This window comes from Dreissena polymorpha, chromosome 13 (genome assembly GCF_020536995.1).
Source record: "Dreissena polymorpha isolate Duluth1 chromosome 13, UMN_Dpol_1.0, whole genome shotgun sequence".
In the NCBI taxonomy this organism is placed as follows: domain Eukaryota; kingdom Metazoa; phylum Mollusca; class Bivalvia; order Myida; family Dreissenidae; genus Dreissena; species Dreissena polymorpha.
This window is the reverse complement of record NC_068367.1, coordinates 20759616-20772906: the sequence shown is the minus strand read 5'-3', so window position 1 is coordinate 20772906 and position 13291 is coordinate 20759616.

The window sequence follows — 13291 nt, the reverse complement described above, 5'->3', positions numbered from 1 at the left end:
ATCTTCCACAGTTTTTGTTTGGATCCATTTCCTGTTGTGTTTTCTTACGTGTTTAGCCACCGATGCAATCAAATCGTTTAATATCGGTGCGACAATAACTTGTTCTGGGATTACAGATTGAATGTCAGGATGGTTAAGACGACTGTATGTAGCCATTATATGACAAAAAAGTGTAAGTTTTTTAACCGCTTTTGGGTTTAGCCGGCCTTCCCATGCGCACAGACAAATTGTTTTTAACGAGTTTAGGAGTAATTGGAAATCAAACGATAGAATAGACAATAATACCAGAACCCAGTCTACAACTTTTCGGTAATTTAAATTAACGAAAAGCGCCGTTAGGTTAGAGACCGAGAAATCACGCTGCGCTGATGCGGACGTATCAGTACGGCCAGAATGTTTTTGCAAATGCGTAAAAGGAAATTTAAAGTCGTAATTGTACGTTAAGTTTATAAAAATAAATGCGTAAACCTTCACGAAAAAGCTGTATTTACGGCTGTACGGCCCTTATCTGGGGCTCTGCGGATAAAATGTGCATAATAAAATGCATATTAAATGTGCATTAATAAATAGGGTGAAAATACCACTGCATTAAATGTGCATTAAAGTCATTTTTCAAGAAGGTTGAAATACCACAAGAGTGCAATAGAGACTTTAATATCACCCACTTCAACTAAGTCATTAAGTCATATAACAAAACTGCATCTCAATGTTGTGAAGGTGCTGGGAAAGAAATGCTGATAGGTTCATATTAGATTGCACCATCAAGAAACACAAGACATGTTCATTTTTTTTTAATTTTAAAGCCATTTTGCTTTCATTGAATGTAGTCTGTAATATTTTATTCTTTTTTTCACAACAAATCTGTCTCTTCAACAAACATGTTGCATTGAATCAACGATTTATTTGATGCATTCAACAAACATGTTGCATAGAATCAACGATTTATTTGATGCATTCAACAAACATGTTGCATAGAATCAACGATTTATTTGATGCATTCAACAAACATGTTGCATAGAATCAACGATTTATTTGATGCATTCAACAAACATGTTGCATAGAATCAACGATTTATTTGATGCATTCAACAAACATGTTGCATAGAATCAACGATTTATTTGATGCATTCAACAAACATGTTGCATAGAATCAACGATTTATTTGATGCATTCAACAAACATGTTGCATAGAATCAACGATTTATTTGATGCATTCAACAAACATGTTGCATTGAATCAACGATTTATTTGATGCAAAACAGCAATTATCTTTTACAAAATATTTTTTTCAAACTCAAAGAGATGAGTCTTAAGATCTTTAAACTATTATTAGACCTAAAATAACTCTTTTTAAATTGACGCTACAATTAACAACTTGATCAGATTTTTCTTGGATTTGTTGGACATAATACTCATACAATGAAGTAAAAATACTTTTACTTTGCAAAGTAGTTTTTTCTTATTTTTTTGGGTAATTTATGTTTCACAACATTATCTAAGACTTTTTTTAAACAATTAACTAAACCAAATGGCTGATTTTAACCAGCTGAAAGCATGTGGCAGAAATGTTTAACCAAAATATCTATTAATAAAGTGTTTTTTTATTCTCATTTTATTATTTTTGTTGCACTTGCTTTTGATTATATAAATAATAAAATATAAACATGTTTGGGTTTTCTTCTTATTTCTTGCAATATTTGTGGGCAAAATTCAGTCTTTACAATAGATAAATTTGTCTTGCCTAGATAAATGATATTTCCCGTAATAGTCAGTTAGTAGTCAGCATTTTATTTGTAATAGGCGATATAGCTTTTCTCCATTAATATGTTTGTGGTGTTCAAAAATAGCCACCAGAGACTGTTACATCGTCATGTGACAATGTTCATATCAAATTTCTCTTTTTTTTTGGTCATAAATATCAAGACAGCATTGCTGCTGTTATCATGTATAGTACAGATATAGGTTGGATCCAGTATCAATTTTCCTTACCAATATGTGACTGAGATATCGTTAAGGCAGTCACACAGTTTGGAACAGCAGTTCGACTGACATGAAAAAAACACATACATGTTTAACCATTCAAAACAATATAATTTTTTCTCAAACAGACACGTAGTGTAAAAGCTTAAGTCAACATAATTATGATGATAGTCTTAGCAGGCAGGGAGAAGACACCATACGCTTCTAACTACACTGCTAGATATTTGAAAAGATATTAATATAATGCATTGACTGCAGTATCTCTATAGAACAATAGACAAGAACAACATTGCTGCTAAGCACATGTCAGAGCAGCAAACAACCGCTCCTACACAGATCAATCTCTTCAACCGCTATCTTAGAATGCAAACATTTTTGCAAATCATCATGCTCAAGCAATCAAGTACTGAATTTTATCATGATTAAAGTGAACTTATTGCCAATAAAATCAAGGGATTAGTCAATTTCTGCAGCAGCCATGCAGAGTTAGCACAACAAAGTCACAGTGACCTGAAGGCTTGATCAATGTCTGAAAAGGTCTTGAAGAGTTAGCATCAGTGTTTCAGACCTGAAGGCTGAATCAATTTTTGCAGTGGTCAGAGTTATCACAAGTTTTTCAGACCTGAAGGTTGAATCAATTTCTGCAGTGGTCAGAGTCAGCACAAGTGTTTCAGACCTGAAGGCTTGATCAATTTAGGCAGTGGTTATGGGGAGTTAGCACAAGTCTTTGAAATCTGAAGGCTGAATCAATTTCTGCAGTGGTCATGAAGAGATAGCACAGGTCTTTGAGAATTGAAGGCTGAATCAATTTCTGCAGTGGTCATGCAGAGTTAGCACAAGTGTTTCAGACCTATAGGCTGGATCAATTTCTGCAGTGGTCATGCAGAGTTAGCACAAGTGTTTGAAACCTGAAGGCTGAATTAATTTCTGCAGTCATGCAGAGTTAGCACAATTGTTTTAGACCTGAAGGCTTGATCAATTTCTGCAGTGGTCATGCAGAGTTAGCACAAGTGTTTCAGACCTGAAGGCTGGATCAATTTCTGCAGTGGTCATGCAGAGTTAGCACAAGTGTATCAGACCTGAAGGCTGGATCAATTTATGCAGCAGTCATGAAGAGTTAGCACAAGTGTTTCAGACCTGAAAGCTGAATCAATTTATGCATTGGTCATGCAGAGTTAGCACAAGTGTTTCAGACCTGAAGGCTGGATAAAACCTGAAGGCTGGATCAATTTCTGCAGTGGTCATGCAGAGTTAGCACAAGTGTTTCAGACCTGAAGGCTGGATAAAACCTGAAGGCTGAACCAATTTCTGCAGTGGTAATGCAGAGTTAGCACAAGTGTTTCAGACCTGAAGGCTGAATCAATTTCTGCAGTGGGCATGCAGAGTTAGCACAAGTAATTCAGACCTGAAGGCTGGATCAATTTCTGCAGTGGTCATGCAGAGTTAGCACAAGTGTTTCAGACCTGAAGGCTGGATCAATTTCTGCAGTGGTCATGCAGAGTTAGCACAAGTGTATCAGACCTGAAGGCTGGATCAATTTATGCAGCAGTCATGAAGAGTTAGCACAAGTGTTTCAGACCTGAAAGCTGAATCAATTTCTGCAGCAGTCATGAAGAGTTAGCACAAGTGTTTTAGACCTGAAAGCTGAATCAATTTCTGCAGTAGTCATGCAGAGTTATCACAAGTGTTTCAGACCTGAAAGCTGAATCAATTTCTGCAGTGGTCATGCATAGTTATCACAAGTGTTTCAGACCTGAAAGATGAATCAATTTCTGCAGTGGTAGGGTAGAGTTAGCACAAGTGTTTCAGACCTGAAAGCTGAATCAATTTCTGCAGTGGTAGGGTAGAGTTAGCACAAGTGTTTCAGATCTGAAAGCTGAATCAATTTCTGCAGTGGTCATGCAGAGTTAGCACAAGTGTTTCAGACCTGAAAGCTAAATCAATTTCTGCAGTGGTCATGCATAGTTATCACAAGTGTTTCAGACCTGAAAGCTGAATCAATCTGCAGTGGTAATGCAGAGTTAGCACAAGTGTTTCAGACCTGATGGCTGGATCAATTTCTGCAGTAGTCATGCAGAGTTAGCACAAGTGTTTCAGACCTGAAAGCTAAATCAATTTCTGCAGTGGTCATGCATAGTTATCACAAGTGTTTCAGACCTGAAAGCTGAATCAATCTGCAGTGGTAATGCAGAGTTAGCACAAGTGTTTCAGACCTGAAGGCTGGATCAACTTCTGCAGTGGTAGGGTAGAGTTAGCACAAGCCTTTGAGACCTGAAGGCTTGGTAAATTTCTGCAGTGGTAGGGTAGAGTTAGCACAAGCCTAATTTAAACCTCAAAGCTGGAACAATTTCTGCAGTGGTCAGGGTAAGCAAAATCTGTTAAGACCTGAAGGCTTGATCTTTTTCTGAAGTGGTCATGCAGAGTTAGCTTAAATCTTTTAGACCTAAAGGCTTGGTCAATTTCTAAAGTGGTCTGAGTTTGTACAAGTCTTTTAGACCTGAAGGCTCAATTAATTTCTGCTGTTGTTCAGACCTGAAGACTGACTGGGCCAATCAAACTGAGTGAATGATGTAAGAAACAGCTTTATAAACAGTTATGTATAACACTCAATATTCAATCGATATAAATTTGCTTTTGTTCTTTTTTTTAACAGCTACCATTATTATGATCTACAAATAATAAGCTCATATGATAGCTTTTTTCTTTCGATCAAATCCACATCAGTTTTTAGATCAGACGCACTTTCTAACTGCAGGACCATTGACCAGGATTCTGATACAACCTCTACTAAAACAATAAAACAACAGTTGCAATTCAAATGATTTAACATTATTGTAATTTAACATTGAAGTGTGATGTCATGAGGTAAAGTTTTATTTGATTGTCTCTTCTGATAATGTTCACGGAGTTTCCTTGCTTTTGTTGTACTAAAGCAATGCATCCAGCACCCAAAATAAATTGGTTCCAGAATCCTATTTGACCTTCAAATACATAGAGTTTGTAACCATTTTAGTCTTAGCACTAATTACAATTAAGGTATTGCTAAGAAAAATCATCAAAAGGCTATTTAGAATTCATAGATTGTCAGGATTCCAGACACAATATTATCTGATCAAGCATTAGCTTGTAATTACTTGTGATAAGTGCATAATAACATAATGGGTGGTGCGGTGGTCGAGTGGTAACACTCTGGTCTACCATTCCAGAGGTCCCCGGTTCAAATCCCGGCCGGGGCACTGGAAATTTCAGAAATGCTTCAAGTGTTTCCCACCCAACTAGAGATGTACTGGTATGAAACCCAGGAAATTCTCGCGTGTATCGGTGCTATACACTGAGCACGTAAAAGAACCAAGGTATTTATTCACAAAGAGCTAGGGTATCGCCCCCGGATTCTTTGTATCTCAATACTGTCTCTTCTGCTTTCTGTCTCTTCAGCAAAACCAACGGACCCCATTGGAAATAAGTGCTTGCACTTTCATGGGTTATCCTTGACCGCAAGGTAAAAATGAATACAATACAATAATTTTTTTTTCTTTTTTGTTTAAGCTTTTATATAGAAAATCATATTTAGTTTCCCAAAGTGTATATTAACTCTTTATTTTATTCATTTATTTTTTTGTAATCTTTTTTCAGAAATTCATATAAACGTACATACATGAATACTATTTATACAGATATCATAAAAGTACCAATATAAACCAAAATTATATATAGCATGTAATAGTCATGAACAAAGGTATAATGGGTAGTTATAATTGTGTATGCTTTAAGTTCATTTCTGTACAAAAAAAGAGAGAAATGCAAGACAAAAATGGAAGAAAAGTATAGTAACTCCAAATACAAACAGAAGAATGAACAGTCAGATGCACAGACAGACAAATAATTGCGCTTATTACCCCCCCCCCCAAATTTTGTAACTGGTCTGGCACATGATTGTCCCCCAAATAAATTAATAAATGTCGAGGAAACAACTATGGATAAAACAAAGCATTTAACTATGTGAGAGTTCTTTTACATGAAATTAACAAATGTAGGGGAAACAACTGTGGAGCAAACATAGCAGTTAACTATGTAAGAGTTTCTTTACATGAAGCAGATACAAATCTACGTTAAGGCAGACATTCTTGCTTCAATAATAAATTACATGATCACACCAATAAATCAATTTATTTAAGTAAATCAATTTGGTTAATTTTTCTTTAGAATCAATCATGTATTGAAGTGATAATATCAATCATGTATTGAAGTGATACCTTTAGAATCAATCATGTATTGAAGTGACACTGATGCATGATTTAAGAAAAAAGAAAACCAATCAAAATGATGGTTTTGTATATTTTCTATATTTTTGAGAGAAACAAAACAAGGCTTCCAACTAGAATGATAGTTATCATGTATTCCAGATCACATGTTTCAGTATTTGAATAATACATCATACCAGAATAAATAAAATATTCTTTTTTCAATGCCCCCAGATTGGTTGTTGCAAGTGGGGTACTTGTAAAAATTGTGAAGTCTGGAATGAAAACAGTATTTTTCAAACTGGACAAATAATAGATGGATAGGGGATTTTCTGCAAAAAATTGAAATGGTTTAAACCCCTTGTATACTTGAAATGAATAAATAATTCTAGCATTGTGTTTTGAGTTTTAATGTCCTCCTTTCTCAATCATAACAATAAATCAACTGAACAATAATAACAAGATGACGTGCATGTATATGACGTTATTCGGCGGCGTCACACGACGGCGCGCCAAATTCCCAACACCCCTGTAACCCCCTGCCCCCTCCAATTATTAAATTACATTCATCTAAAATCTTTAATAAACCATGTGCTCTATTAAATTCAAAACAAGATTTATTCATATACTATTTTTAAAACCTGATGTATCTATGTAGGCAATAATTGGATAATAACGTAAAATACTAAAACACCATTTAAATTTGTCAAAGTGTCTTCCATTTAACCAATTCCCCCATAAATACCCAGTCACAACTTGAGAACCTGTCAAACTATTATGCACAAAAACCCTGGAGTTACTGTTATTACCTCCAAAACTAAAGATTGGTGTCATCTTAATGCTAAATAGAAAATATAAATTTTAATAATTGGGTGTATAAATATTATATCTGATACAGAATAGTTTCACAGATACAACAGTTTTCTGCTCAATTCTAGGCTGACGAGTATCTGTTGAAAGCTGTACTCATTAGATGCCCAATATTACTAATAATGTGCTAAATGGGTGGTAGTCTCTCTGTTGAAAGATAAGGGATGTGTTAAAGGGACCTTTTCACAGATTTCGGCAGATATTGAAGTTTTTCATAAAATTCTGTTTATTGATAATTTTAAACATTGGATCTAAAAAGCTCCAGTAAAAAAACAAGAATAAAATTTAAGAAAAAAAAAAGTAACCCTCAACTGGGCTTGATTCACTGACCCCTGGATTAAAAGTCTATTGCTTAGAGCAATCGGCCATCCGTACGTGCTCATACAATAAGTGATGTATTTTATACTTTATATAAGCAATCCTCATAGTGTGGCAAAATATAACGACAACAAACAAACTCTCCAAATTATTAAATCCTTCAGCGTTGCAACGCTTTATTATTTTCAGGCTTTTAAATCATCAAAAGATGCATATAATAGATATTTTAAGAGCATTGTAAATGTTCAGTATTACTAGCTGTTTCCTCACAAACATCGTAACTACAAAAAACAAGAGATGTGTTTGTCAGAAACACAATGCCCCCTATTGCGCCACTTTGAAGCCATATATTTGACCTTTGACCTTGAAGGATGACCGTGACCTTGACACATGCATGCCAAATATCAAGTTGATATATCTTCAATTTTGCAAAAGTTATGGCCAATATTAAAGTTTTCCGACAGACGCACAGACTGACAGACAGACAGACAGACTGAAGAACAGTTCAACTGCTATAGTCCATCCTACCGGGTGCATAGAAATTGCAAATCTTAACAGATTTTTTTTTAATTGTGTCAATTTACCAAAAAGCGAAAAGGTCCCTTTAATTGCCATGTTCTAATATAAAATGTCGCATATTTGCATTAAAATGAGCATGTGACAATAAGTTATTTTCAAGCACACCTTGTGATTCAACAAGGGTGTTACATCTGAATTTTTCCTTTTGTTCACTCTTACATTTTGCTTGTGGTAAATCTTCCATTTTCAAAGTATTTAATGGCCATTTTTATTGTGTTCAATCTTCCAGTTTCACATTGTTTTATCTTTCATTTTAGAGCGTAAAATCACCAATTTCATAATGTTAAGTATTCAATTTTCATACTGTTAAAGGGGCCTTTTCACAGATTTTGGCGTGTTTTGAAGTTTGTCATTAAATGCTTTATATTGATAAATTTAAACATTGGAACTAAAAAGCTCCAGTAAAAAATCAAGAATATAATTTAACAAGAGCTGTCAGAGGACAGCGCTTGACTATTTGAGTGCTTGACAGTATAATGTAAGCCATCATGGGGTAATTGTTCAAATTATTCAATAAGGTCAAGGTCAGGTATATTTTCCACAATCTATTGAACATTTGTAAAGACATAAAACAAACTAAATAAATTTTATTTCAAGTTGATAGCAATAGCTTGGGTGTGAAGTTTGGACGGTCCTTCAAAAATAAAGTAAATAAATAAAAAAGGAAAAAAATAAATCTTTTTTTGGGGGGTAGGGGGGGTTGAGAGGGGGTTATAATGTGGGGTGTGGTAAGTTATTAGATGATCTTTCAAAAATCAAAAAAGGAATAAAAAAACATAAAAAAAATTTCGGGGGGGGGGGGAGGCAGGGATTCTGGGTTGGGGCGTGGGGTATTGTTTGGGTGGAATCCATTTTGGTATTTAGGTAAGTGTTGTTTTGTCAAAGATTAAAAAAAATCTGATCATAAATAAAGAAGTTATGGCAATGTATAACTAAAGTAATATGCATATTGTAAATGAAAAAAGGGCCATAATTCTTACAAAATGCTTGATACAGTTGTCTGCTCTTGTTTATAGATTGGGGTCATGTTGGTCAAGAAGTTTGCAAAATATGAAAACAGTATGTCAGGGGACATTGAAAATATTTGAGGTGGTACGCAAACTTTACCATAGATTTATCAATAATATACATATTCTAAGTGAAACAAGATGTGTTTGTGAACCTACATGTCCCAATATATTTGACATCTGACCTTGAAGGATGACCTTGACCTTTCACCACTCAAAATGTGCAGCTCCATGCAATACATATTCATGCCAAATATCACTATAGTGGTGGGGGACATAAAAAGGGCCATAATTCTTACAAAATGCTTGATACAGTTGTCTGCTATTGTTTATAGGTTGGGGTCATGTTGGTAAAGAAGTATGCATAATATGAAAGCAATATACATGTAAAGGGACATAATATTTGAGGTGGTACACAAACTTTAACATTTGCACGCAAACGCTAACGGGAACGGAAATGCTAACGCCAACGCCTGGGGTGAGTAAGTTAGCTCCACTATATATATTTCATTTATACTAGTTGAGCTAAAAAAGAAGAAAAAGGTAGCCCTCAGCAAGACTCAAACCACTGACCCCTGGAGTCCTGGAGTAAAAATTCTGCACATCAGACATCTCGGCCATCCTTCCTGATACAACGTTTTTTATACTACATATAAGCGATCTTCGAAGTTTCACAAAATATAAAGACAACAACAGAATTCTCCAAATTATAAAATCGTTTCGCGTTGCAACGCTTTATAATTTTCAGGTTTTTAAATCGTCAAAATGTGCATATAAAGGCTATTTTAGAGCATGGTAAATGTTCAGTATCATGGTTTCCTCACAAATATCATAACAAAAACGAAAATTTGCGAATATGAAACAATTTTTTTCAATTTTATCAATTTACCAAAACGTGAAAAGGTCCCTTTAAATAATCCATGTTCAAGGCATTTTATCTTCCACTTTCATAGTGTAAAATATTGCATTTTCTTTAGCGCTCAATCTTTCATTTTTGAATTGTTAAATCTTTAATTTCACTGGCAATAAATATTTTATTGCAAATTGGCAAAACATTTGCTTTCAAAAATTAAATTGTTCTCTGTCAATGTTACAAACATTTTGTTTTAAAGTAAAAGTTAATTTCGTTCTATGTTATGTCTGAAATTTAATGTTTTAAATCTGGTAAGCATATCAAATTCTGCTTTATATAGGACGCAAAGTTGGTATTTTGTGTACTACAATAACTCTCAGTATTATCTGATGATTTTATTGTGTTCTGTGTTCCTCAAAACCTAGGTGTAGACACCAAAATCATAAAATTTTAGTGTATAGTTACATAGCTATGACCATCAATAGCTTTTGGTGGCTATCTGTGTGGCGATCTTGGTGGCAATCTTGGTGGCGATCTTGAAAAAAAACTTTCTTGAGGTCTGATTTCGGTAAATTTTGTTTATGTTATAAATTACCTTCTACCCCATAGAGGAGTTGTTGTTTTTTTTGTTGAAAAATAGTTCACGACAGAAAACTATATTTTTACAAGTTATGTAGTGACATGATGACTAATGAAATAAATATTCAATAATTCATCAAAAACTAACAATTGTCCTGTTATATTTTTTCGGACAATATTTTAGTGTTACTATTAAGTTTATAGTGGCTTTTATAATTGTAAAATTGGCAGTTTCAAAAATAGCCACATATTACCTTGACAAGATAAACTGCTTACCATTTATAAAATGATAACTTATCTCAATATCAAATTCAAGTTTTCATTCTGATAATACACAGAATCATGCACTCTTGCATAGATCTGAGTCACTGTCTTTGTTCCTCAATGATTATGTTTTATGTAAAGACTTCAGTAAATTATGAAACAATTATAGAAAATCGGAAATATCACAAGAAATAACCAGCAAGAATACTGCACTTAAGACAATATACCTGAACCAAATAAACACCATATTTTAAATTGCATCCTTGACCTTTGATAGGCAAGCACAAATCCTGCATCCCTGACATTTGATAGGCAAGCACAAGTCATGCATCCTTGACCTTTAACAGGCAAGCACAAGTCATGCATCCTTGACGTTTGATAGGCAAGCACAAAACCTGTGCTGAATTTTTTCTCTGATATTTTTGCTAGGTAAAACTAGCCAAACAGTCTCTCATTACTTTAAAAAATCATTACAGTACCTGAAATTGTTCACAAAAAGTATGTTTTATGGCCCCAAGGTACTGAAGATGGGACTGGCTGTGAATCAGTTAAGCGTGAATAACCCGTGGCACTATCAATGGACAATTCAGTGATTATTGCAGTTTGTGAGCTGTGTCATACCAACCACACTTATCAGTTCCCATGTGTACTCATCCATAATAAAATCGTGGTTACTGGTACTTAAAAGACTGATGATGAAAACCTGGTGTAATCCTTGTGGAAATTGTGCTTTTCATGCCTAAATATTTTTAGCAAATTATCATTGAGATCATAACGCACAGCTATAAATGTATTGTTGAATTCTCAAATGAGCATTATTAAATTTGTAACCCAAATCACACTTCCGAAGTTCAATGTTGACATGACATTAACAAATTATAGCTTCAAATAAACCTCACTAATGCGCACTTATATTGAAGACTTGAACACAACACTTTTCAGACTTGAATATTTCACTTAAGACAAAAGATTTTGACTTCATTCCGTGCAAGTCATCATGATACAATAATTCATCTGCTACGATTGGACACTTTCGCTAGTGGGGAAGGTATGATTTCATATTTTATGAGTGGAAGTGTTGAAACGTCTTAATGACTGACTGGCCAGCAACTTGCCACGTGTGCAGCTGTTCTCTTAAAATATCCATCTGAGCCATGTTGTTTTTTAAAATGAAAATGTTTTCATGGTGTAAGAACCCAATGATGAAATTGAAATAAAATTAGAATTATATTGCATTTCCCAATTACCACATTCTTAGAAATATTATGGGGTATCTATAAAAGCAATGAGAAATAAAGGGCTGTGACACCCTTACAAACTGATTTATAAACTATGACACTTACAAGACAGAAAGCTCCGATAATGTTTTTTCACCAAAATGTCGAGGTTAAACAAGCAATCATAATGCTTAATAGAAAATAATGTTTGTTGAAACCGTACAATAATTAAGTTGACTATTAACTTAAATATTACTGAAATGGGTTAAATAATTTTGCAATGTGTAATAACAAATAATGAACAGCAGTCACTAAGTACTTCGATCTGAAAACAAACATAAAAGAACAAAAGATGTGTTTGTCAGAAACTCAATGCCCCCTTTTGCACCGCTTTGAAATAAAATTTCAATATATCATTTGGCAGGTTTAAAAATTATCTCCCTTTTAAAGCTTATTATTTCCTTTGGATTGTAATTTTTTACTTTTGACCTTGAAGAATGACCTTTACCTCAATGACCTTTCACTTCTCAAAATGTCCAGCTCCATGAGATACACATGCATGCCAAATATCAAGTTGCTATCTTCAATATTGCAAAAGTTATGGCCAATGTTAAAGTTTTCGGACGGACGGACTGAAGGACAGATGGATGGACGGACAAACAGTTCAAATGCTATATACCACTCTACCGGGGGCATAACAATGTAACATTTCATGGATTTGCATATGTTATGACACGAAAAATAAGATATACAAGTGTCTCAATTGTTGGACTCCCTGAAATCTGTTTGGACTCCTAAATTTCAAAAGAAAGGAGTCCAAAGGACTTCTAACTCAGATAAGTTATTGTGTCGAACACTGCAGGGGTACTGCTGTGGGGAAAAGCCTGCAAAGGGGTACTGCTGTGCTAAAGCTGCCGAGGGAAAAGCTTATATATATCTATGATATATCTATACAACCACGAAGAATCATGTTGATATCTTTTTTTTTTAGTTTCTGAGATATTAAAGGCCTTACACAATTTTGTGACAGACGGACGCACGGACTGACGGGCTGACAGACAGCGCCAATTATATATCTCTCCACCTTTCCGAGTTAAAGCCCTTACACAATTCTGTGACAGAGGGACCGATGGACTGAAGCACTGACACCCGACGGACACACGAATAACACCAATTCTATATCCCTCCACCTTTCGCAGGGCATAAAAATCTCCAACTTCCAACATGAGACATGGACACGGACAAGACACAATTCCTTATCCATACGTTGAAAACAAATTTTGATAACACAGATGTTGTCAAAAAAACAACAGCAACTTACCGAAGGACCAGGGATCTTCAGTTTCAGCTTTTGCTTCATTTGAAGCGCCTTCGATGGGCTTGT